Source organism: Macaca nemestrina, chromosome 5 (assembly GCF_043159975.1).
Source record: "Macaca nemestrina isolate mMacNem1 chromosome 5, mMacNem.hap1, whole genome shotgun sequence".
Taxonomy (NCBI): domain Eukaryota; kingdom Metazoa; phylum Chordata; class Mammalia; order Primates; family Cercopithecidae; genus Macaca; species Macaca nemestrina.
In genome coordinates this window covers 115,608,420-115,631,486 of record NC_092129.1, presented here as the reverse complement: position 1 = coordinate 115,631,486, position 23,067 = coordinate 115,608,420, and the positions used below count along the sequence as shown (strand labels likewise).

General features: G+C 38.1%; 1 protein-coding gene across 1 annotated transcript in view; it reads right to left on the bottom strand.

Annotated features, from left to right (window-relative positions):
* LOC105479481 (collagen type IX alpha 1 chain) overlaps window positions 1–22,743 on the bottom strand; it is a 176,470-nt gene extending 153,727 nt beyond the window's left edge. The window contains exon 1 of the mRNA XM_011737468.3: window positions 21,786–22,743. The gene's annotated coding sequence lies outside the window, so the exon portion shown is untranslated. The remainder of the gene's footprint in view (window positions 1–21,785) is intronic.
* Between the last annotated feature and the right edge of the window lie 324 nt (window positions 22,744–23,067).

The following is a 23,067-nucleotide window of genomic DNA, read 5'->3' as shown; positions in this document are numbered from 1 at the left end:
TTCAACACATAACTGAAATTTCTAACATCGAACCAAAAACCACCCCAACCATTTATCAGAATACTAATCACACTTTTGAAACATTACTTTTAAAAAAGAAAAAGGAAAGAAAAAGAATGAGAAATTCACTTGCTTGTGTGCTAGATATGTTAAACCTTTACAAAATCATGACCTAACCTAAAATGTTCTAGAAGCACAAGGTAAAATCATATTTATTTCCATGTGCCTTACAGACATCCTCCTTACCTCACTGAAGGTATTCTGGAGGAAAATTTGAGAGATCATTTTGGTACTAAAATGAAAGGTCCCTCTTTAAAAATGTATATTAAATGTTAGGAAAATCTTCAAAATGTCTAGGAGAAAGACTAGAAGGGAGATTTCCTTTGGAATATTTTTCTTCTGTTTTTGAAAGGAAAAAACACAAATAAATGAGTGAAGACATCAATTTAAAAGCACTCTGTTTTCCCCGTTCTTCTGTGCACATTACTGAATTCTGTAAATAGGGTATATGAACTTCCAATTGATTTTCCACAAATAACTACAGATTTGCACAGATGTATTCATTCTTTTACAGTGCCCTGTGGGTCCAATACATTCATTTGCACAGCAGCTAGAGACAGTCTAGGAGAGATGCTGCAGGCCCCAGAGCAAGTGGGGCTAATTGGACTATGTGAGAATTGAACCCATGACCTTGGCCTCCACTAGGCTATAATCAAAAGAGTTAATAACCAACCAATAACTGCTCAGATAACAGCAATGTTCAAGCATAACAATAAGAAGAACAGTACTTCAGAAAATAAAATTTTAAGTATGCTGTTGAAAACCTGGATAGCAAATAGTGGAGCAAAAAAATAAATACCTGCTTTCTAGTCAAGTTCAAAATACTTTTCTTGTTGTTGTTAAACCTCAGATAACTTTTGGTGAAATAATTTTGAATGTATATTTTATTTCTTTGTTTGTTTGTTTGTTTTGAGACAGAGTTTCCCTCGGTTGCCCAGGCTGGAGTGCAGTGGCGCGATCTTGGCTCATCACAACCTCCACCTCCAATGCTCAAGCGATTCTCCTACCTCAGCCTCCTGAGTAGCTGGGATTACAGGCATGCACCACTATACCCAGCTAATTTGTGTATTTTTGGTAGAGACAAGGTTTCATCATTTTGCCAAGACTAGTCTTGAACTCCTGGCCTCAAGTCGTTCTCCCACCTCAGCCTCCCAAAGTGCTGGGATTACAGGCATGAGCCATCACACCCGGCCTCAAATGTATGTTTTAAACCTAAAGTTTTTCTATGTATAGTTTTTTTTGTTGTTTTGTTTTGTTTTGTTTTGTTTGAGACGGAGTCTCGCTCTGTCACCCAGGCTGGAATGCAGTGGCGCGATCTCGGCTCACTGCAAGCTCCGCCTCCCGGGTTCATGCCATTCTCCTGCCTCAGCCTCCCAAGTAGCTGGGACTACAGGTGCCCACCACCACGCCGGGCTAATTTTTTTTGTATTTTAGTAGAGACGGGGTTTCACTGTGTTAGCCAGGATGATCTCGATCTCCTGACCTCATGATCTGCCCGTCTTGGCCTCCCAAAGTGCTGGGATTACAGGTGTGAGCCAGTTAAACAAGTCTTTATCCATTCAAAAAGTATACAAGACTGTTAAGAGTTCATCGCTATGGGAACAATAATAAGCTATTGATCAGAAAGGACTGAGTAATAAGCTAAAGTAGAAACAAGTTAGTAACTAACTAGTAAGTTAGTTACTAGCTTCTGTATGTGCATCTGCTGCAGAAAAAATAAAAGCAACCACAATGTTGAACACAAGCTACCAGCAACATTCAGCTCCATAAACAGCTCTCTATAGGTCCCAGATGAAGAGAGGGGCTAGACAAACCAAAAGGGAGCAACTGTAATGGTTAATTTTATGAGCTGACTTGGCTAGGCCAACGTACCCAGTACTTGGTCAAACATCAATGTAGAGTCTCCTGTGAAGGTATTTTATGGATGTTATTATTAGGTAAACAGTAGATTTAGAATAAAGCAGATCATCCCTCATAATGTGTGTGGGCCTACTCCACTTGGGTGAAGGCCTTAAAAGAAAACAGACTGAGTGTCTGCGGAGGAAGGGATTTTGCCTGTAGCCTACTTTCAGTCTCAAAGTGCAGCATGAACTCTTCCCTGGGACTGTAGGAGGGCAGCAGTGGACTAAGGGAGACCTGTCAGATGCTATACTTCAGGCAAGAAATGATAGTGACCCTAGTCATTAGGTGGTAGACATGCAATTCCATCAATACATGGGTGGGAGAATCCCAAATTGGAGCTGCATCTCTTTGGAAATACTGGGTCCTGAAGGCTGCAGCTGATTATACCATAGAGCGATGACCAAGCCTTATGCAGGTATCCAGCTAAGTATTCTTACAAGTTCCTGAGGTGGGCAGGCAGGAAAATCAACCAGCTACTTTGCAATTACGGTGACTACATTTTTAATTATGGTCATGTGCCACATAATGTTACAGTCAATGGCCAACTGTATATATGACTGTAGCCCCATGAGATTATAATGAACCTGAAAAACTATCACTCAGTGATGTCACAGTGAAACTACCTTTGCAAGATTGTAACTGAGGAGATTATGACAGTGAAAGAGATCAGACGTAACCAACTCTATCTTGCTTCTAAACCTTTAAGCTGTCCTTGTTCATTCCTGAGTGAGGAACTTTGGGAAGGAATTCAGTTCATGGTTTGACTCTGAAACAAAATTGATAACAACCCTGTCCTGAAAAGACCCCCTTCTTGCCTGGGGTCCAGTCTGCCTTTGCAGGACTACCAAGTTAGCTACAAGATTGCAAATTGCAGTTTGGGGGTCATGCAGCCTCTGGCTCCAAGAGTCTGAACCTCCCCAGGGGGTCACACAGCCTCTGGCTCCAAGAGTCTGAACCTCCCCAAATTGCTCCTGGGGATAACATCATGATTGTGAAACCTAAGATCAGAGCTTGAGATATGTTGCAGACCCTGAACTCAATGGATCAGCTGACACCACCCAGACCAGTAATCTGGGCCAACCAGTTCTGCCATCTCACCCAGGAACAGAAGACATTTAAAAAACCTAACTTCAACCCCCTATGATTCTATTTCCAACCTGACCAATCAGCACTCCCTACTTCCCAAGGCCCTACCCATCAAATTAGCTTTAAAAACTCTGATCCCTGAATGTTTGAGGAGACTGATTTGAGTAATAATAAAACTCCAGGCCCCTGCACAGCAGCTCTGCATGAATTACTCTTTCTTCATTGCAAATTCCTTGTCTCGATAAATCAGTTCTGTCTAGGCAGCAGGCAAGGTGAACCCACTGGACGGTTACAATAGCCATTGTGAAATTGTAGCACGTAACACATCACTTACAAGTTTGTGATGATGCTGGTATAAACAAATCTTGTGCTGCCAGTCTTACAAAAGCATAACATTACAGCCGGTCGCAGTGGCTCATATCTGTAATCCCAGCATTTTGGGAGGCTGAGGCGGGCGGATCGCCTTAAGTTAGAAGTTGGAGAACAGCCTGGCCAACATAGTGAAACCCAGTCTCTACTAAAAAAAGAAAAAAATACAAAAAAATTCGCCAGACGTGGTGGCGCGCACTGTTGTCCTAGCTACTCAGGAGGCTGAGGCAAGAGAATCACTTGAACCTGGGCGGCGGAGGTTGGCAGTAAGCCGAAATCGCGCCACCACACTCCAGCCTGGGTGACGGAGCCAGACTCCATCTCTTAAAAAAAAAAAAAAAAAAAAAGCATAACACATACAATTATGTGCACTATAACTGTGTTACTAGTTTATGTATTTCCTACACTGTGCTTTTTATTGTTATTTTAGAGTGTACTCCTTTACTTATATATATATATTTTTTAAAGTTTATGTACCACCAGGGATGAGGTTAAAACAAAATGTTAACTATAAAACAACATCAGGCAGGTCCTTCAGGAGGTATCCCAGAAAGAGACATTGTTATCACAGGAGATGACAGCTCCATGCACGCTATTGCCCCTGAAGACCTAATGGGACAGGATGTGGAGGTGAAAGACAGTGATATTGATGATCATAAACCCTGTGTAGGCCTCAGCTAGTGTGTATCCCTGTGTCTTCATTTTTAATTTTAAAAAAGTGTAAAAAGTAAAAAATCAAAAAATGTTAAAATAGAAAAAAGCTTATAGGATAAGGATATAAAAAAGAAAATGTTTTCGTACAGCTATACAATGTGTTTGTGTTTACGCTAAGGATTATTACAAGAGTCAAAAAGTTTAAAAATTAAAAGTTTATAAAGCAATAAAATTACAGTAAGCTAAGGTTAACTTATTATTGAAGAAATAAAAAAATTTAAATAAATTCGTGTAGCCTAAGTATACAGGGTTTATAAAGTCTACAGTAGTGAACGGTAATGTCCTAGATCTTCACATTCATTCACCATCCACCCACTCAATCCCCCACAGCAACTGCCAGTCCTGCACGCTCCATTCATGGTAAGTGCCCTATATAGGTGTACTTTTTAAAATCTTTTTTCTCTTTTTCAGAGTCTCATTCTGTCACCCAGGTTGGAGTAGTATGCAGTGGTGCGATCTTGGCTCACTGCAACCTCCACCTCTTTGGCTCAAGTGATTCTCCTGCCTCAGTCTCCCAAGTAGCTGAGATTACAGGCACCTGCCACAACACCTGGCTAAGTTTTGTATTTTTAGTGGAGATTGGGTTTCACTACATTGGCCAGGCTGGTCTCAAACTCCTGACCTCAAGTGATCCTCCTGCCTCGGCCTCCCAAAGTGCTGAGATTACATGTGTGAGCCATCATGCCTGGCCCGTTTTTTATCTTTTATACCTTATTTGTATTGTACTTTTTCTATGTTTACATATGTTTAGATACACAATTACTTACCATTGTGTTACAATTGCTTACAGTATTCAGTAGAGTAACATACTGTACAGGTTTGTAGCCTAGAAGCGATAGACTATACCTATAGCCTAGACATATAGTAGGCTATACCATCTGGGTTTGTGTAAGTACATTCTATGATGTTCACACAAGGAAGTCACCTAACAAATGTATTTCTCAGAATGTATTCCTGTCGTTAAGTGACACATGACTGTACAGCTAAATAAACCTGGGAAGTTCTGGTTTCATGATTATAAGGAGAGAATGGGGGACCTAGGGGCACAGTTTGCTCTGCATTCTAGAAAAAGGGAGCAATGACTTTTCTAGTCTATCTCTAGAATTATCCCCAATAGACAAAATCCTGGCTATGTTTTTGCAGTCTGCCTCCTTGACATATACCTTCTTACAACACAGATGAATGATGAGGCTTTCTTGGCTTGGTGGGCCATGAGGATCATCCAACTTAGTCCTCTTAGGCTGATTCTATGCCCAATTAATAACTTAAGTGTAATGTCACTTCCCATGGAGATTTTCCTATAAGAAGCAAGTTCCCATAGTAGCAACCATAAACATTTTTTCTTCTTTTTTAAAATTTTGGGGTATGGGCATGGTGGCTCATACCTGTAATCCTACCACTTTAGGGGCTGAGCCAGGAGGATCACTTGAGCCCAAAATTTGAGACCGACTTGGGCAGTATAGGAACATTTTGTCTCTACAAAAAATTTAAAGATTAGCCAGGCATAGTGACACAAGCCTGTAGTCCCATCTACTCAGGAGGCTGAAGCAGGGGGATTGCTTGAGCTGAGGAGGTCGAGGCTGCAGTGAGCCATGTTCACACCACTGCACCCCAGCCTGGGTGACAGAGCAAGACCTCATCTCAAAAAAAATTTTAGAATAAATTTTATTGTGCATATTTAAGGTATACAGCATGATGTTATGAGATACATATGTACAGTAAAATGGTTACTATAGTGAAACAAATTAAGATATCCATCATCTCACATAGTTACCCACGTTTCCCTCCTGTGGCAAGAGCAGTTATAATCTGCTCATTTAGCAAAAATATTGAATACAATGCACCATTATTTAATGTAGTCCTCATGCTATATATTAGACCTTTAGACTTGTTCAGCCTACATATCTGCTACTATCTATTAAGAACTTTAAATCTGCATCTCCCAATTTTCTCCCCTCCACCTGAGCCTAGTAGCCACTGTTTTAGTTTCAATCTCCATACATTTGACCATTTTTTTTTAAGATTCCACATATAAGTGAAATCATGCAATATTTTGCTTTTGTTTTGTCTGGCTTGTTTCACTTACCAGGTCCATCCATGTTGTGGGAAATGGCAAGATCTCCTCCTTTTCTAATGCTTAATAATATTCTATTGTATATACATATACCACAGTTTCTTTATCCATTCATCTGATGACAGACACCTAGCTTGCTTTCATATCCTGGCTATTGTGAATAATGCTGCAATGAACATGGGAGTGTAGATATCTTTAAGAGGTAGTGATTTCATTTCTGTTGTATATATACCCCAAAAGAGGGATTGCTGGGCCATACGATAATTCTATTTTTTATTTATTTAGGAACATCCATATTGTTTTCCATAATGGTTGTACCAATTTACATTCCAATCAACAGTGTGCAAAAGTTCCCTTTTCTTCACACCCTTGCCAACACTTGTTATCTCTTGGCTTTTTGTTAATAGCTATCCTACCAGGTGTGAGATGAATCTCATAGTGATTTTGATTTGCATTTCCTTGATGATTAGTGATGTTGAATACCTTTTCATAGACCTCGTGGCCATTTTTATGTCTTCTTTGGAGAAATGTCTATTCAAGCACTTTGCCCATTTTTAAATCAGGTTATATGTTTTCTTGCTTTTGAGTTGCATAAGTTCTTTATAAATTTTGGATATTAACCCTGTATCAAATATATGGCTTGCAAATATTTTTTCCCAATCTATAGATTGCCTTTTCATTTTGTTGACTGTTTCCTTTGCTGTGCAGCTTTTTAATTTAATGTAGTCTAATGTATTTATTTTTTCTTTTATAGCCTGAGCTTTTGGTGTGATATCCAAGAAATCAATGCCAAGTTCAATGTCAAGGAGATTTTTCCCTATGTTTTCTTCTAGGAGTTTTATGGTTTTAGGTCTTACATTTAGGTTATTTATTTCATTTTGAGTTAAAATTATAAACTTTAAAATTTGCTTGACACTTTGGGAGGCCAAGACAAAAGGATCACTTGAGCCTAAGAGTTCAAGAACAGCCTGGACAACATAGTGAAACCTTGTCTCTACTAAAAATAAATAATAATTTTAAAAAAAAACTAGTCAGGTGTCGTGGTGAATGCCTATAGTCCCAGCTACTTGGGAGGCTGAAGTGTGAGGATCTCTTGAACCTGGGAGGTCACTGCTGCAGTGAGCTATGATCATGTGACCACACTCCAGCCTGGGCAAAAGAGCAAGTCCCTCTCTCAAAAAAAAAAAAAAAAAATTGCTAGAGTTATACATTTCATTGTAAATTAATAAGTTGGTTCAAAGTTCATTTACAGTGATACTATGTGTGTAACATACAAATTAATTCTCTTGAATCTGAATGCTCAGAAAATTTCAAGTTTCCTGTGTCTTGCTAATTGACAAGAGAATAGAAGTTTAGTAGGAAGAATTCAGGGGAAAAACTGAAGGAATGGGATGTGCAAAGTCACAGAGCCAGGAAAGAGAGTGTCATGTCCACACAATCATTTAACACAAATGAAGCAGAGACTGAGCATTTGAGCATTGTTGGAAGATAAGTCTGGAAAGGCCAGTTCAAGTCAGATCATCCCATGAATGCCTTGAGGAGACATTTAGATTTTCCCCCAAGGCCAAGGAGATTGCAGTCTATTTGTAAGAAGAAGAGTAAAATCATCAGATTTATTTTAGAAAAATATCTCTGTTGATGGTGTGGAAGATGGATTAGAGTGGAGAGCAACTAGATGAACTGGGATGAGTTAGGAGGAGTCTCAGTGGGAAACTACATAGACCTGGAAAAAGGCAAGGGGAGTAGATACAGAGTATGGAGAGTCAAAAGGATAACACAAAACAAACCATATACGGGTGTTTAATGGAGAAGCATGTATAGATTTAGCTTAGTCAAATAATTGGAGAGCAATATCATTAACTGAGATAGGAAATGGAGAAGGAAAAGTAGGTTTTGTTGTTTTTTGTGTGGGTGGAGGATATATTAAATTTGGTTTTGAACATCTTGATTTTGAAATGATTATGAGTCATCCAAGTAGAGACGTTCAGAAGGCAATAGAAACTACAAGTCTATACTTCAGGAGAGCCATATGGGCATAAGCTGTAATTTTAGGATTTGCTGTAAATGATAGGCAAAGTTACAGAAGTTGATGACTTAGAATTTGGCAGTGGTGTTGGGGATTCAGGGAATGAGGTAAGATAAGAAGAGTAAGAATAAAATTCTGGGCCGGGCACAGTGGCTCACGCCTGAAATCCCAGCATTTTGCAAGGCCGAGGCGGGCAGATCACTTGTGGTCAGAAGTTTGAGACCAGCCTGGCCAACATGGTGAAATACCATCTCTACCAAAAAATACAAAACTTAGCTAGGTGTGGTGGTGCGTGCCTGTAATCCCAGCTACTCGGGAGGCTGAGGCAGGGGAATCACTTGAACCCGGGAGGCAGAGGTTGCAGTGAGCCAAGATCACACCACTGCACTCCAGGTTGGGTGACAGAGCGAGACCCGGTCTCAGAAAAAAAAAAAAAAAAAGAATAAAATTCCAAGGACCCACGTATATAAGGTGTTAACAGAATGAGAAGAGCCATTCAAAGATTTTAAAAAGTAATCAGAAGTGTGGGAGAAGATACAAGTAGGTGCAATGTTATAAAAGCTCATGGAAGCAAATGTTTTAGGATAAAGAGAGAAGTCAATATTCCCAAATGCTGCATAGGGTACTAAGAGAATGAGGACTGAAAAGAGGCCACTCCATTTATAAGTTAAGTCATTCATGACCTTTTCCAGAACCATTTCATTAAAGTGGTGAGACAAAAGTAAGATTGTGAAGACAGTAAGTGAGAAAAACTCTTTCAAGAAGTTTGGCAGTTAGGAAAAGAAAGAAAATGGCAATATGTGAAGGAGGCAGGATAGAGGGAAGAGGCCCAGATTGAAGACCTTGAGTCTTTATCTTCTCCCTATTCTCGCCATCCAACAACAAATGTCCTATTGATATTTCATTCAAATGATTTTCAAAACTCACTCTTCCTCGCTTTTCTTCAGTTGCTCAAGTGCTGTCAAGACTTCTTTGTTTGTCTCAGACCTGTTTCCATCTTCCCAACGACCCTCCCTGCTTCTTTTTGCTCTTCTCTCCAAGCCATCCTCCATCCTGCTGCCAGACTAATTTTCTAGTATACCAGTTACCTCAGGACATTAAGTCACTTAGAAAACATCTGGAGTTCCTCATTTATTCTAATTCCCTCTTCAACCTGACATCTGACCAAGCCAAGATTGATTCTCCCTAGACATCCCATAACCATCTCCTTCCACGCTTTAGCCAAGATGGACTTCTCACTGTCCAAGCCATTGAGCATGCTCTCCCTTCTGACTGATAAAACATCTGACTTTTCTCAGGTAATTAACCTCACCTGGCCTTCAAGATTCAACTCCCAAGCCTTCTATAGAAGAGGAGGAGGGGGAGGAATTAAGAATAATTATTAAACAATTTTATCTATCTTACCTTGCTGGTCGGCTAGAAAGAAGGGAGAAGGGAAACAAGAAGGGGAAACTGTTAAGAAAATAAATGAGGTCTATATTAATGTAGAAATTAATAAACATATAATATTGAATCTAGTATCACTCTTGACGAATCATTCACATACTTTTGATAGTGAAGTTCTCTGTTTACTTCAGATACTAACATCTAGTTTATACAGGATAACGACTACTATATTAAGGTTTCTAACCTACTATTCAATATGAAAACGATGATAATTGGTGGGTTTTGGACTCAGCTTTGCGATCGGAGCACTATTGAAAAATACCTGGGGAGCTTTCTGAAATCACACACACTCCAGGAGATTCTGTTTTCATCTCCTTCAATGGCTATGCCCTCTAGCTAAGAATCCCTGCTGCCCTGTGAGTCTTCTCACTAGTAGGAGTGGATCACTTTCCTCAGGTACAGGTTTGAGAGCCACTGCAGGGTATGTTGGGTGGTAAAAAGCAGAACAGTTACAAATCTGAGGTTGGTTATTCCTATGAAAAAGAAAACACAAAACATTATAGTAATTAATTGAGTGACTCCAATTCCTCAGAATATAAAGAATAGACCCAGGAAAGTACTCAATGTTACACAAGGAGACTTTTTTCCTCCCTAAATAGTCACAAAAGAATTTTTTAAACATGTAAGAAATGTAATATCAAAGTAAAAATAAATCAGCCAACCAGACTGTCTCCAATCTGTTGGGTGATATATTTAGCATATTTTGTAATTAAATGAGCTGACTTTTAAAGTTGTTTTGAGAATACAACTACTTAATTTACCTAATAAGACTGCATGGCACTCTACATATTATCCATTGTTAGCTGTACTCATACTGCTATGTCTTGTAGAGAGACTATGCTGCTTTTTCCTGCTACATTGTGTTAACAGTTTTAATGACGTGGACATAATTTCACAGGTGCAGTATTTTTTTTTTACTCAGTTCATGAATATCAAACAATCCCAAGCTATTCTGATAACTAGCATCCTCGACCTGTGCTATTGCTGTTTGCTCATAACAATGATAACCAGTGTTTATTTAGCATCATGAAGTTTAATGAGTTTGTATTTCCTTCTATTAACAAAACTCACAGAACTCTGAAATAAGTAGGCCTGTAGCTCTGATGAAAAACCCTAAAGTTCCAGAACTTCAAATTTTATCTTAGAATTTTAAAATCAGTGGGGCTTGGGCCACTACCTACTCCATGAGTTCTCACTTATGGTGAGCATCAGAATCTCTTGGGGAGCTTGTTAAATACACAAATTCCCAGGCTGGGAGATTTTAACGAGGCTCAGAAACCTGCATTTAAAACAAGAACTCAAGACAGTCCTTGAACTTTGGCTTGAAAATTACTGACCAACACCCTCACTTATACATGATGAAACTGAGCCCCAGACAGAGTAAGTGACTTACTCAAGGTCACTTAGCTAGATAATGACAATCAAGTGTAGAACTGATGCAGCCTAATCCTTAGTTCTGTGTTCTTCCCACGCTTATACCCGCACTGTTTAGACTGCCCTTCTGGGTTCCTACAACATGGGAGATCACCTGTCTATTACTCCCGTGACAAGAAGTTCACAGACAGTATTCTACAGATGCCACAGACAGAAGGAAGTAAGTACCGTGGGAATAATAGAAGAAAGGCTGTTAAACATGTTACCTTCATCTTTCTGAATTTCACTTTTTTATCTGCATGCAAGCACCAATGGATCATTAGAGCAAAATACCAAGAGCTTGTGAGATGAAAAAAGATTACTATACGATGGCAAGTTTACTGTCTCCCTTAACATAACTAAAATAGTAAAAAAAAGAAAGAAACAATTGTGTTCCTGATAACGAAATATCAGAAAGGCTACATTCTGAATTTACTTTTTCTTTCTGAATTTCAGTTTCTTGTCTATAAAAAGGTATGCTAAAACTACATACTAGGCAGAATGATCTTGAGTACAGCAATAGTACATGAACAGAGCTTCATACAATCCTAGAACATGGTATATACGCAATACATTCTATAATTTTTGAAAGTATTATATGGTGGAAGGGCCAACCTAATTACAATGGGCCAGGCTAATTACAATTACATACATACCAAAGTAGAATTATTGATACCTCCCATCCCTAGAGTGCTGCAGAAATTACAAAACATGGCAGCTAGATGATGTAGGAAACATTTACAAGTTTAAAGAGAACACCTATGTAGGGTAACATGGATGAATCTAATGGAATATAATATTGAGCAAAAGAAGCAAGACACAGTAACATAAATACTATGATTCCATTTATAAAAGTTAAAGACAGGCAAAACTAAACTATATTGCTTGGGAATGCATAGTTAGGCAGCAAAACTATAAAGTAAAGCCAGGAATTCAGGAATTCTCTCTTTCTTCTCTCCCCTTCCCCTTTTCTTCCTAGAAAACAAAAACACCAGCGTAGTGGTTCCTTCTGAAGGGTACTGAGGGGTTTGCCCGGAGAAAAGGCACATGAGTGCCTAAAAGGGTGTTAGCCTTGTTTTACTTCTTGACCTGGGTGGTGGTTAAACGGGTGTTGCCTTTAGAATAATGTGCCAATTTTCTAGTTGTTTTGTGCATTTCTATTATATATACTGTATTTCACAACAAAGTTTTAAAAAGATTTGTAAAAGACACATTTAGTAAATAAAGCTGAAAGGAGTTACTCAACATTCCTATTAAAGATATTTGGTTGTCTCTCCACATGGACTACTAAGATAATAGAATTCAGCTGCACAGTGGGTCTATGTAAATATCCATTTGTGTACTGACACAGAGGACTCATGCCCTGGAGCCGCTGTGATGTTTAATTGAAAGGCATTTGATCAGAGGTTGCCAGGATCCATTAGACACTAAATATATCATCAACCTAATTACATATGACTTACTAGTTCAGTGCTGATTATATCCAAAATCATCAGAGTCTTAAAAATAGTCATGCTTGTTTGTCCCAACAATGTTTTCAACCATGGTTTCTATGGTTCTAACCACATATGGAGAAATAATATATGTCCTCACGGGGAGAAGAGTGATTTCTGAGTTTTAAAAAGGCAAAGGTTGTCATTTTGCCACTTTGAGAATATCCCTTGATCTAGTTTGATCTATGTATGTTCCACCTAGAGACTAAATTAAAACTCTAACCAAAATATTAAAGGATGGAAATATAGTCAATGACTGTGGTTTATCATTCCATTATTAGAATTGACTAGCAGTATTTTGACACCTAGATAAGACTGCTTTAGTGTGTCTATGTGTATTGTATTATTTAAGTTATATAATATTAGAAACTTAAAAACAATTTGGTATCAGAGTTGGTGACTGAGGTTGAGTTTGGTATTCAGTTGTTTCCATGCAACTGAATTGTTAAAATGTTTACAATTTCCTGTGATTTATTTTCTGAAGCAAGAAAAGGGATCTAACATTAATATGCTTCTTTTAGATTAATTAGATTTACTTTAATGAAATATACAAACAAGAAAGTATAATTTATATTTATAGTTTAAAGAATAATAATAAAACACCCTTTTACCCACCACACAGCATAAGAAATAGAACATAACCGAAACCTTCACTTCCCTTTCTCCCCCATAAGAGGCAAATGCCACCCTGAATTTTGTGAATATCATTCCATGCTTTTCTTTGCACCTTTATGCGTATTGTTTGGTTTACCTGTTTTTAAGCTTTATATAAATGAAATCATGTGGCAGTATTCTTCAATAACTTTTCTTCATTCATTATTGTACTTTTGAGATTTATCATGTCAATAAATACATCTACTTCATTCATTTTAAATGCCATATATTCAACATGCCGTGACAGCAGTCAGACCATGTGTATCATATAGTTTCAGGGCACTGCCAATATTTCTTCAACAATTGCCATTTCCATATACACCAGCCTTTCACCCGCCCATGCCTCAATTTTTTGCCTGAAGGCTTTCTCTGGCCATCAGTGACTACTCAGTCTGAACACACAACAGGCTGAAAATACCAAGGATTTAATGTTCCTCGGGAGCAGTTCTCAACCAATAACTGGGATAAACTAGAAGTGTTGTAAACTGTCTCCCAGAGTTCCCCAGCAGGATCAAACTCCAATTGCCCACAGTGATAATGTGATAACACACCTTTATTGGTTTTCTTCCCTTTTGTTTAACTTCCCCATTATCTGCTGGTGTTTCTTGGAAACATACCCCAAACAAAACCCTCTCCATTCATTGCCTCAGGTCTGTCTTTGGAAGGACACAAACTAAAACAGCAGGAAAATTAAACTTAAGAACCTCTAAATACCTGATTCTGCTACGCCTCCAAGATAATGCAGCCATGCTCCAGATTTCTTCAGGGGTGTCTGGGAGTTAAGCTCCTCTTGAAATCCAAAATAGGAAACACAAATAAAAGTCCTCAGCCTGTTCTGCCCTCACTTAATTAGCACATGTAAAACTGAAAACACATCTTTCCTGAATCTCTTCCATTTCTCTCTCTCTTCTCTCCCCTTCCCCTTATCTTCCTAGAAAATAGACAAGCTTTTCTTGAACTTTCCCTGCATCATATCTTCCTTCCCTGTTGGAAAGCGAGCTTCCTGAGTTCACTACCATTGACTGAAGGGACATCCTTTCTATACTACAGGAGAACTCTATGTTCTAGGTCATCCAGGCTCAGCCCTGGGTATGTTAAGTAGGAAGGATTAAGGAATTTATAAAATTCTCTCTCAAAACTTGTATACATTTATTTTTTAATTTCAGAAACTACCACTTGTCTTTATCTTTAATTCTTTCTGAAACATCCATTTCCCTGGTAGAAGTTAGACAGTAAAGAAAAAATACATAGGAGGAAAAAAGAAAAGGCAAATAAAGAACACAAAATTTCAGGATCTGTTCATAGAAAAATAGGCCAATTTCAAACAAACAGTTCTCCCAAGACTCAAAGAAACTAAAGGCAAGTTGGCTTTCCTTTAAAAAAAAAAAAAGATCCTGAAGGAATAACAATAGATAGATCAAAAGAGAGCTGAAACAAGAACAAGAGATAAAAAGTGAGTCTGTGGAGCTCAGAGATGAATAGAAACATAAAATGAAATTATTACAGAGATGAAATTCTCATTAGAGTCAACAAATGGTAAGACATAGATATGGATAAAAATACAGTCTAGGAGAAAAAGAATAGCCTTGAGTAAATAACATAAAATGAATTTGAAAAGAACAGAGTTAAAATAAGAAAGGAGGTGGTATGGACATTAAACAATCATTGTCATGGAAGAAAATAATATATGGAATGGGAAAAATTCAAATATATAATTGAATATAATTTTCTTGAAACAAAATCTCAAATCTATAGATTACAAAGATATAGCCAATATCCTGAAAATTTTGATGAAGGCTAATTACTAAGATATCTTAAAAATGAATTTAGAGCAGCAGGTTGTAAGAAGTTACACAGTAGAAAATAAGAAGCACATGAACCAAGTCGACCAAAATGAGAAAGAATAGGAGGAAATGAACTGAAGAGGCATTTAAGATCCTGGCATTTAGTAAGCCTACCATGGTGTGGTTGTTAAGAGGCCAGCGCTGTAAACTGCCTAGATTTGGATCCCATCTGCCCTTTATTACCTGTGTGACCAAAGCAAGTTATTTTGCCTCTCGATGCCTCAATATTCTTAATTTTAAAATGGAGATGATATTAGCCACTCACATAACACAGTGACTGTGAAGATTGAGAAAATACATTTAGTCTTCTTTAAAAAATGCCTTGCCGGCCGGGCGCGGTGGCTCACGCCTGTAATCCCAGCACTTTAGGAGGCCGAGGCGGGGGGATCACGAGGTCAGGAGATCGAGACCATCCTGGCTAACACGGTGAAACCCCGTCTCTACTAAAAATACGAAAAATGAGCCGGGCGTGGTGGCGGGCGCCTGTAGTCCCAGCTGCTCGGGAGGCTGAGGCAGGAGAATGGCGTGAACCCGGGAGGCAGAGCTTGCAGTGAGCTGAGATCCCACCACTGCCACTACACTCCAGCCCGGGCGACAGAGCGAGACTCTGTCTCAAAAAAAAATAAAAAATGCTTTGCCATATTCAGCACTGTTAATTATTATTAAGTTCAACAGAGCTTGGTGATTCTCTGAAGGTAAGAAAGTGACAGGGAAGACACGAGACGATTCCTAGGTTTCAGGATGTGAAAATCATAATGCTATGCCCTATAGAGAGAACACAGAACAAAGGGAATACAGAAGAAATGATTTTTTTTTTTATTCTCAAATATAGTTCCCATCCAAATCTCATCTTGAACTGTAGTTCCCATAATTCCTGTGTGTATTGGGAGGGGACCACATGGGAAAAATTGAATCATGGGAATGGTTTTCCCCATCCTATTCTCGTGATAGTGAATTAGTTCTCAGGAGATCTAGTGGTTTCATAAGGGGCTCTCCACCATCACTCTGCACTTCTTGCTGCCACCATGTGAAAAAGGATGTGTTTGCTTCCCCTTCTGCCATGATTGTAAGTTTCCTGAGGCCTCCCAGCCATGCTGAACTGTGGGTCAATTAAACCTCTTTCCGTTAGAAATTATCCAGTCTTGGGTATGTCTTTATTAGCAGCGTGAGAATGGACTAATACATCAATTATAATGGATTCATTTTGAACATGTTAAGATTGACTTATCTTTGAGAAGATAGGTAGAGAGGTCCTGTGGGCACCTAGAGCTCACCTAGGACTGAAGACAGGTGTACATGGCTTTAATGTGAGTGCAGAAGCCATGAATGTGGATAAGATCTCCTTTGTGACATACACAATGAAAGAAGAAAAAGGGTGAGAACTGAACCTGTGGAACATTCCCATTTATCAGCTGACAGAAGACTAAGGCCTGTGACAAAGGACCAATGGAAAAATAAAGGAGAGGATAAATGATGAATCAAAGGCACAAGTACAGGCTGGGCACAGTGGCTAGTGCCTGTAATCTCAGCACTTTGGGAGGCCAAGGTGGGTGGATCACTTGAGCTCAGGAGTTCAAGACCAGCTTGGGCAACATGGGAAGGCTCCGTGGGGGCGGGGGGCGGGGTGTGTGTGTGTGTGTATGTGTGTGTGTGTGTGTGTGTGTATATATATATATATGTATAACAAGTACATTGGAGAGGCTGTGTTCAGGAGCACAGATGAATGGGTTGGACTTTACCAAGAGAAGCACGTTTTTTCCACTGAGAAAGAAAACCATAAGGGTGTGTGTGGAAGCAGGTAAGTGTGCAGACTGTAGTTGGTAAAGCTGAAAAAGCTCCTACGGAAAGATTCTCCCCAGGGCCTGAAAGCTTAAGGGAATGAATAACTCCTCCCTCCTCAGGCCCAGTCCTCAGGCGCAAAGCCACATGCGCTAGCAGTGTGCATCAGCAAGATAGCAGAAGCAGGAAGAGAGTTAGCCCGAAGACATGTACCCTGTGAAGACCCAGAGAGAGGCCGTCCAGGTACCACGTAGCAGTTACATCAGACTGAGACATTTCCTGTTTACAGGAGACTATAAAACCTCTGCCCTGTCCTCATTTGGTGCTGATGCCATTTTAGGCCTCAGCCCGCCTGCACCCAGGCGCTCATTAAAACAGCATGTTGCTCCACACCGCCTCTTGTTGTCTGTTGGAGCGCTCTCGGGATTCCAACCGATACAAGAACATTTCACCTACCTGGTGCTTTGGCCTCATCTATAAAGTAAAAGCAAAGCCATCTGTTGTTAAATATGGAAACTCTGTGTAGCAGTGAAGATTAGGAGTAGTTAATGATAGAAGGATGACCCCTCTCAAAAAAAAAAAAAAAGAAAAAAAAAGTTACATTGAGGGCCCAGCAGACATTGAATGAAAAATATGAACTCAAGTTAAAAATTTTTTTGCATTTTTTTCCAGCAGCTTTTCTACTGTCCTGAAACAAGGTAGAGAATCTGAGGTAAGATATGGCATGAAAAATGTTTGACATGGCTACTTTTGCCGTAAACAGAAAGTAGAAAATAATTAAAAGTAGTTCCATTTCTAGCGTTACCTAAAGTGCAGTGTTGCCTTATAAGACAGAATACCTGGACCCTGCCTCATGTGTGCCTATTGTTTGCTGAACGGATTTTAATCCTATAATAAAATCTCTCACAACATGCCATGGAAAGTATTTCCTAGAATTCTTAAAAACTAATGAGAAGGAAGCTTGAACATGCTGATTAACATAGAAGCTAGCTACTGGAAAAGAAAAGCAAAATTGAAAGATATTGTTTTAATATCCTTTCAGCTACTCTAAGATTACATAACTGAATATAGAACAAGCTATATAAAGTACAAGGCTTAGTAAAAGAAACATCAGGCTAATACCTGAGTTTTCATACTTATGGCTTAAACTTCTCATACAATGTACTACTAGCCTAATAGACATTTTAGAATTAATTATTGCAAGTAGTTCATGGAGATAAGTGCATTTTTATTCAACTTTAAGTAGTTTGTTTCATTGAGTATAAATAAGCAATCTCATCAATGATCACTTCAAAGATACAGTTTATTAAATATCTTAATCATTATTCACAAAGCATTATAGGATTATTAGTAAAGCTCCCTAATAGATAGTATTATTATTTTCACTCTTTCCAAGGAGTCAGTTGTCAATATAAAAAATATGTTTAGAGAACGGGTCAGTAAAGCAGCGATTTGAATAATGAAGGATATTTGAACAATTGAAGGATAATGAATCAAACTGAGGCAAACAAAGGAAGTGAAAATGAAGAATAAAGTGATGTAAAGAATTACTGTAAGAATAGTAAGGAGTATTTTATAAACAAACTGTCAAAAGCAAATTCTTCACAATAAACAAACTCTGAACAATAAGTCTATGAGGAGTTGCCACTGAACTTTAAGTTGCTCGAACACACTAACTGTGGAAGAGTAGTACAAATGACAAGTAGGCTTCCCACTAGAAAATAAAAATTTGATTCCAGCAGTAGCACATCTTCAAGTCCCTCCTCCTCACTTCCTCCTTTCTTAGACATTCTTTGTCAAAACAAAACAGATCTACTTAAAAGGCCAAAGGCCACTGGAGAGTTTATGATCAGACAACCCAGGTGTCCTGTGTCTATAAGGGAAACACAGGTCTTGAAATGAGATAGACTGGAAATAATGAATTAGTTAGAATTCACAGGGAAAGAACTTCATTCCTTAGCATTTATCTTCATGGTATTGTTTCTGTGGTGTATTAGTACTTCAGTAACTTATTCCTGTAATGATCTAGGTTACATGTAGGCATGTTATTTATCACAATAATCTGATGGCTGTCTAATAACTAGTCACATACATGACATCTCTACTTCATATAGTAGGAGAAACTTACTCTAAAGTAAAATATGATACATATGCCTTTTTAATTCTGCAATAACCCATTCATCTTTATTAATAGATTTTTAAAATTACCAATATGTATTTTTCTGAAATGTATGCAATCAATCCTTTGTCAATTCTTTACTACTATGATCTGAAGGAAGTTGCAATTCAGAGAGAGTAAGGTTTACAATTATACTTGAAGATGAGAGTACTAAACATCTGTGATATATCTGAAAACCTAGCCAATGGGTGACTACTGCTTTCAGTACCTGACTTGCTGCCTAGTAAACTAAACTGCGTAGTAAACTAAACTGCCTAAAATTCCCTTTGTTTATTTTCAACTTCAATTATATATAAATTGAAAGATATTGTTTTAATATCCTTTCAGCTACTCTAAGATTACATAACTGAATATAGAACAAGCTATATAAAGTACAAGGCTTAGTAAAAGAAACATCAGGCTAATACCTGCGTTTTCATACTTAGTACAAAAGTCTAAAATATTTTTTACCCCCGACCTGAATATAGCTTAAACTTCTCATACAATGTACTACTAGCTTAATAGTCATTTTAGAATTAATTATTGCAAGTAGTTCATGGAGATAAATGCATTTTTATTCAACTTTAAGTAGTTTGATTCATTGTTTTGATTATAAATAAGCAATCTCATCAATGATCACTTCCAAGTTACAGTTTAATATCTTAATCATTACTCACAAAGCATTATAGGATTATTAATAAAGCTCCCTAATAGATAATATTATTTTTTTCACTCTTTCCAAGGAGTCAGTTGTCAATATAAAAAATATGTTAATATAAGAATAGTAAGGAGCATTTTATAAATAAACTGTTAAAAGCAAATTTCATTACCTTACTTGCTGCCTAGTAAACTAAACTGGGTGCCTAAAATTCCCTTTATTTTTCAACTTTAATTATATATGCACAGTATTTTAATTACTTAGCCTCTATTGTTCCAGATGCTTAGATTTTTCCATATCAAAATTCTCCAGTTTCCATTGTGTTATTTCCTATTATAAGATTATTCAAAGTAGTTTTTTTCTTTATTGTTGTTTTTCAAAGGGAGGCAGACTGACCAGTTGTGTTTGGGGTTATTTCACAATGCTAGTTCCTTCCTGTATACAAATTCACACAGGCACCCGTATTCATACAAATGCTGGCCCTAGGTAAAAAAATAAGGTTGCCAAGCATTTGAAGTCTTGAGACCATTCTTTCTTTGCTCCTCCTTTGGGGATCACCACCTCCCCTTCAATTATTCTGCATTCTCCTTTTTCTCCTCTTCCTTACAAAGAGCCTGGAATCAGTCACAGCTCCTGACACTCCTGAGTTACATGGCCTACTTCTGAGGCACGCATAGACTTGGTAGCAAAGCAAAGGGAAAGGAAGCGACAGACCTGTCTCAGCTGCCAGCTGCAATCTTTCTCACACACCAGTGCCTCTCCTTCTTACAAGTTACATCCTGTCAGTAGATGGACTGGCCCAACAACAAAATTGTATCTATTGAGGTTAAACTTGCCCCAAACAGTGTTTGTTGGAGCAGAGAGGAAGAAAGGGTACAAAATAGGAAGGTGAGTTCTCGAAAGAGTTAAAATCCAGCCTTAAAAATTCCACATATGCTCAGTCAAGTAAATCCTCATGAATTTTTTTACTGATATTTTGTCCTAGAAGATAGTGATATTAACATATTCTAGAAAAGAAAAACCTTGATTCAGTAACAACCTCACTAAGTGAGAGATACGTGATTAAATGTTGATGACAAAATATATTTTGAGGTTATCTCAAAGTTTAATGAAGTTCTAAATATATAGAATGATTGAATATACACTTTTAAGAAAACATGCAATAGGAGACTAGATAGAGCTGAAAAAGAGGCATCCATAGATTTTAGATTGTTCATTTCTTATATATTTGATTTTATGTATGAGAGTGTTTGTTATCCTGATTCAGACTGAAACGACTTTGAATGGTATTTGTGGAATCACTTTTTTTTCTAGCCTGAGGAATAATTTATTGTGGAAAAGTTGAAAAGTTGCTCTAATTCACTAATATTTCAAAGCATCATTTATTTTCTCAGGGAAAGAACCAGAAAAATTGGATCCAAACTTAAAATATCAATATTCATAGTTTAGCATTTAAAAATGAATAACCATGTGGAGTTACCAGTGATACTTTTAAAATTTATATTTTTGCTATGTGTACTGTTTCAACAAAGTCATGAGTATACCAAAGTGAGCTAACAGTCCTCATTCCAAAATGTTGCCCCAAAATAATTTCTGAACCACATGACAGATGTTTGATACAGATGACTAAATTTCTTGTCATGTTTATTGTTAATAGTAAAGCCAACAGAGTGCTAGACTTCAGACACTAATATCTTCAAAATATGGACTTACATGAAACTAGACAGCGACATCATCTTAAAGTACTTTTTTCTCTTAAACAAACAAATCAAAAAAAGCCAAGATCAGAGTTGAAAGGAAGAAAAATACATTGAGTGACACCATATGGCAGCCAGACACTGAGGTAGATGCTTCATATACCTTAGGTCATTTAACGTTATAGTTAAGTAGAAAATGTTTTAAAGTTGTGGAGGTATTTAACTAGTTTTTCATTTTCTAAGCCAGCACAGCTTTTGACTCACCTGTTCATAATGCAGAGATTATTTGTTCTGCCCTGCGTTTCTGTTGCACAACATTTTCTCTCTTTTAAAAGACATTTATTGAATCATCATCTGCCTCAGGCTTGATATGGCATAGCCTCTGAAAGACTGGTTTAGTACTTCAACTCACCTTTCAAAATATTTCCAGTGCAGGCCATTCAGTGTTCCAGGTACCTAATGAGTCATTTTCATCTTCCCAGTCTACCAAGCAGGATCTCAAAGCCTCCTTTATCTTTCTGGGTGTATACAGAGTCATTAAGCTCAAATATGTCCTTTGCCAACAGACTTGAGGGTTGGGTTTAGTTATTAACTTGGTGAGTCTCCACCCAGCTAACTATTCTAGGAAATCATTTGGTGAGTCAGGCATTCTTGTATTCACATTGCAGCAGCCAGTCATCTGTCCTAAGTGCTGCCGCCGAAGACTGAATGTCCTGGAAAGTTTGTTATCACATCTCCATTATGACAAAAGCATTGTGCCGAACAGATGAAAAAATGCATTGTCAATGGAACATTTTATGTTTGTTTTCCTTTAAGCAATATTGCCTTGTTATAAAAGATCAATAAATATTTTTTCATTTCAATTCTGATGAGTCTGTGAGCTGTTACCATCAAGCACAGAGCAGCATCCTACTTTGGGATTGAGAAAGTGGGAAATCTAAAGTGAAAGTCTACAGTGATTAAACAAAACTGAAAACTGAGCCACTCCTCTTCCATCTGGTACAGAAATTGTGACCACATGCCCTTCTCTCCACTAAGAGGAAAGACCAGACTCACTGGTTCACTGGTATGTTTTCCTTATAGTAGACTGTGGTATGACAATGCCAAGTGATAAAACTTCTATGACACCCCTCTCTCCAGTTGATCCAAAGAACTTGGAGGGGAGGAAGAAGGGGGAAGATGTGAGGAGACACAGCAAGTTAGGCACCTCTGTTTTTTCACAGGAGCAAAAATAATAGGTTCTTATCTAGTTGGAAGGTGAGGATACTACTAATTCATAAAACAACATGAACAGAGTTAATTTTCTAAATGTCAAGACGTAAAGAAAATTTAACCTTCTTTAGGAAAAAAAAATTCTAAAAGAAAGAAATACATTTGTATTAAATTATTACTATGTAATAGGTGCTAAACCAAGCACCTTACATGTTTTTGCTCACAACAACTCCATAACGTTGCTGTTATTTCACCATTTTACTGATGTATTAGTCCGTTTTCATGCTGCTGATAAAGACATACCCAAGAGGGGGTAATTTATACATGAAAAAGGGGTTAGTGGACTTACAGTTCCATCATGGCAGAAGGCGAGGAGGAGCAAGTCACATCTTACATGGATGGCAGCAGGCAAAAAGAAAGAGCTGGCCAGGAACAGTGGCTCACACCTGTAATCCCAGCACTTTGGGAGGCTGAGGCAGGTG